The sequence below is a fragment of the Lycium ferocissimum genome, chromosome 12 (assembly GCF_029784015.1).
Source record: "Lycium ferocissimum isolate CSIRO_LF1 chromosome 12, AGI_CSIRO_Lferr_CH_V1, whole genome shotgun sequence".
NCBI lineage: Eukaryota > Viridiplantae > Streptophyta > Magnoliopsida > Solanales > Solanaceae > Lycium > Lycium ferocissimum.
In genome coordinates, this window is record NC_081353.1 from 48,965,860 (window position 1) to 48,970,617 (window position 4,758).

Sequence of the window (4,758 nt, forward strand, 5' to 3'; positions counted from 1 at the left end):
GGGGTTTGGGGAGCGTTAAGTATACGCAGATCTTACCCCCACCTTGGAAGGTAAGGAGGCTATTTTCGAAAGACTCTCGGCTCAAAAGAAAACAAGGGAAAAAAGTCAGATATCGACAAGTAAATCAAAGCAATGCGAAAATAAGAAATAACAAGAGCAAAGAAGGCATGATAAAACAGCATGGAAAGACAAGACCCAACACACAAAAGTAGGAATCAAAGGGCAATAAAAAGTAGAGCCAAACTACGCCTACTAGTGCGCAGTGTTCTGAAAGGCACTCGCCTTACGCCTTTTGGCGTGAGGCGAGGCGAGGCGAGCTTGTCTCGCCATAGACAGCCAAGGCGTGGCGATTTTCAGAAGGCGAGCCAAGGAGAGAATGGCGAGGCAAGGCAAGCATGGCGAATGGCAAGGCGAGGCGACGCCTTTTGATTTTTTTTTTTTTTTTTTAAAAGTTGCTGACTATATTAAAACAAAACAGAAATATTTACCTAGGGTTTCATTTATCTGATTTTTCCATAGCAGCTGCTGCGTCTCCTTTGGTCAGAAATATTCCACCATTGAAGTTTCTTCTTCTTCCATCGACAGCTTTCGAGGTAAGTTTCTTCTTCTTTTTCCTTCTTCTTCTTCTTCTTCTTCTTCTTCTTCCTTCTTTCTTTTATTTCTTTTTCTTTTCCTCAAGGTGACTGCTTTTTTTCCGTAAGTAATAGCCTTTTCGAGCAAGATTCGACTTTCCGGACCATGACCCACTCAAGTGGGTTCTTTTTTTCTTTTTGCCTTTTATTGTTTTATCAACTATCAACTATCTATTTTTAGTTTTTCAATTGAAATATTTGCTAGTATTTTGTTGAGTATTTGAGTTTTTGTGTATTTATATATGCATATTTAATATTTAAATTTTTTGTGTTAATTCTCGCCTCGCTTCCAAAAGGCGTTCGCCACGCCACGCCATGAGGCGTGAGGCGAGCCCTTGTCGCCATGCCTCGCCTTTCGCCATCCTAAACACTGCTAGTGCGACAGAAAAGCGAGACTACCTACTAGCCTTCTATCCTAATTTGAGCCCTCCATAATCTTCTATCTAAGGTCATGTCCTCGGTAATCTGAAACTGCGCTATGTCCTGCCTAATCACCTCTCCCCAATATTTCTTTGGCCTTCCTCTACCTCTCCTAAAACCGTCCATAGCCAACCTCTAACACTTCCGAACTGGGGCATCTATGTCTCTCCTCTTCGCATGCCCAAAACATCTCAGCCTCGCTTCCCGTATCTTGTCCTCCACCGATGCCACTCCCACCTTGTCCCGAATGTCCTCATTCCTGATCCTATCTCTCCTAGTGTGCCCACACATCCACCGCAAAGATTCTCGTATTTCCGCGACTTTCATCTTCCGCACGTGAGAGTTCTTTGACCGGCCAACACTCGCTCCGTACAATGTAGCCGGTCTAACCACCACTTTGTAGAACTTGTCCTTAAGTTTTGGTGGCAATTTTCTGTCACACAAGACACTCCGGAAGTAAGCCTCCATTTCAACCATCCTGCACCAATACGATGTGTGACATCATCGTCAATATCCCCATTCCCTTGTAAAATAGACCCAAGATACTTGAAACTTCCTTTCTTTTGTATGACCTGGGTACCAAGCTTCACTTCCACATCAGCCTCCTGAGGTACGCCACTGAACTTGCACTCCAAGTACTCTGTTTTGGTCCTACTCAACTTGAATCCTTTAGACTCTAACGTTTGTCTCCAATCCTCTAGCTTAGAGTTAACTCCGCTACGAGTCTCGTCTATCAAGACTATGTCATCTGCGAACAACATACACCATGGCACCTCACCTTGAATTTGTCGCGTCAATCCATCCATCACCAAAGCAAATAAAAATGGGCTAAAGGCTGATCCCTGATGCAAACCCATCAGAACTGGGAAGTGCTCCGAGTCTCCTCTTATAGTCCTCATTCTGGTCTTGGCTCTATGATACATGTCCTTGATCGCTTTAATGTACGCCACAGGTACACCTTTAGCCTCCATCATCTCCCCTGCAACCCTCTCTGCACTTTATCGTAAGCTTTGGTCGATGAATACCATGCGCAAGTCCCTTTTCCGTCTCTCATACCGCTCCACCAATCTCCTAACAATATGAATGGCTTCGTAGTAGAACGCCCGGCATGAATCCAAACTCGGTTCTCCGAAATAGACACGCCTCTCTCACCCTCATCTCTACCACCCTTTCCCACACTTTCATAGTGTGACTTAGCAGCTTGATACATCTATAGTTGTTGCAGCTTTGAATGTCGCCCTTGTTCTTGTACATAGGTCTAGAAACTATCCAAAAAATCATTCAATCACAAATAGAAGAGAGCTAAATTTTATAAAATGTACGGTAATGACATGCTTAGACATTTGTACTAACTACCCTGCACCTTATTTGCAGTTTGTTTCATTTTTATTTATTTATGGAGCTTTAGCTCCATGCCTCGGGGCTCTAGCTCTTCCCGGTGCTTAAATAGCCCCTGTGCACACCTTAGCCCTATAAACACTGAGAAAACTCATAATAGAATGTTTGAAGTAAATGCACTTTTTCCCTTTTCTCAGTAAGCTCTCTACTTTGCTCGCAGGATGCAATGGGAAATGATGTAGATCTTAGTATCTACAAAGGAAACGTACTACTTATCGTGAATGTTGCTTCCAAGTGGTAGAGTCATTTAATTTCCACCATCATATTTGTAGTTGTATGCATGAATCTTTTTTATAATATCTCTGAGAAGATAATGATGACTTTAAAACCTTGTTTTCTTTGCTTATACGTTTTACACATTCTTTGGTTCAAGTGATAATTTTTCCGAACTGAACCTTTTAGCCATCATCTGTTTGGTTGTCTACGGCGGGATGACTAACTCAAACTACACGGAACTTAACCAATTATATGAGAAGTACAAAGATCAAGGTATGTTAGTAAATTGACCATTTTACTCCAAAAGAGAATAAGACAGGGCTAGTGTTTGCAAAGAATGGACCATTTGACATCTTTGGTTTAAAGCTCAACTTCTGGACTATTTGAATCGTTATGGTTTGAGTATCAGTAAAATTGCCTTCAGATCTCTCTTAATTGTTTCCATTCAAATTTTGAAAGTTGAACCCTTTTTTTACTCAAACACAGGCCTGGAAATATTGGCATTCCCTTGCAATCAATTTGGTGAGGAAGAACCAGGGACCAACGATCAGATCTTAGACTTCGTTTGCACTTGTTTCAAGTCAGACTTCCCTATCTTTGACAAGGTAATGAAAGAATAATAGTGCTGATAGATGTCGTTGTGTTAGCTAATAATTGGTGATTTGCTTGATAGTGTGTCCTGTATTTTAAGCAGACCTACTCTCCCTGCTATGTATGTCAGTGTTTTAAAAATGTTCAATATTTCGGCAGAATACTTTAATATAGAAAATTTCCTTTATCCATTAATTAGCTTATTTGCAATAATGTCAAGTTGTATTGTAAATGGACACCATTACATCTCGAAATTACCTGTTCTAGAATTCATGGTTGTGGAATCATGATTTGCTATTTAAATGGGGTCTCATTGTATTAACAACTATGTATTTTATTTTTTCTTGAATTAGATTGAAGTGAATGGCGAAAATGCATCTCTGCTTTATAAATTATTGAAATCAGGCAATTCGGAATATTTAGGGATGATATTCAGTGGAATTTTGCTAAGTTCCTGGTTGATAACAACGGGCAGGTTGTTGATCGCTATTATCCTATCACATCTCCTCTGACTATTGAGGTATATTTCCGGCTAGTTCATTTGTAACATAAATTATGTAGTGATTCTTATGGCTTCATGATTTTATTGCAGAGGGATATGAAAGGGCTTCTGGGAATCATATAGTTGCCAAGGGTCGAGCCTTCAACCATGTGTTTCGATTTTTCACTTGTTGCTTGGTTTTATTTCAGAAATTTGTCCTTTATTTTCATTTAGTTAGCTGAGTGAGAGACATCACATAAATATTGCTAATGAAATATTGTGCAACAGAAATTGTGGATTCTGTAAGAGAAGTTTTAAACTGATATACTATTAATCAACTTGTACATGTTCTTCTGTCTCTTGATAGTTACTAAATCTGCTGGACATTTTCCTGAAAATGATTTGTTTGGTGTCCAATTGAAAATAGTTTTTGATTGACATTCTTGATCTTTTTTTTTGGTAAGTAAAGACATTTTATTTACCAAATTAGCAAATCTGTACAGAAATAGCAGCAGAGCTTACAGACTCTGCTATCATGAACACCTACATCTCATCACTTCCTATACAGCCATTTAGGGATAAAAATTCAATTTGTCTAAGGCCCTAGCTGCAGCAGTTTCCTTGCTTCCTCTGCAATGCAATTCTTGTAGGGAAAAGGGTCAAATTTACCCTCCAAGTATGGCTTATAGTTTAAATTTGCCCTCCATCAAAGTTTGGGATCAAATTTGTCCTTTCCGTCAAAGTTTGGGATCAAATTTTCCCTCCCTGTTAGGATACTTGATAAATTTGCTCTTATATGGATGGAAGTCTGACTTGGACTCCACATCACAAAAAAATTAGCCACGTCGGATCTACATAGGCTCCACGTAGACTCCCAAACCCAATTCTCTTTTTAACCCGTTTCCCAATCCCAATTCTCTTAACCTGTTTCCCAATCCCAATTCTCTTAACCTGTCTAGACTATTGCTGATACTAAGGCACCATGTAGTAATGTGAAAAGCCGGAGTTTTAATCGCATCG

The 4,758-nt window shown here is 39.9% G+C and overlaps 1 pseudogene; it reads left to right on the top strand.

The window, feature by feature from the left end:
• Window positions 1-376: 376 nt before the first annotated feature.
• LOC132039407 (probable glutathione peroxidase 8) lies at window positions 377-3,892 on the top strand (annotated as a pseudogene).
• Window positions 3,893-4,758: the final 866 nt, after the last annotated feature.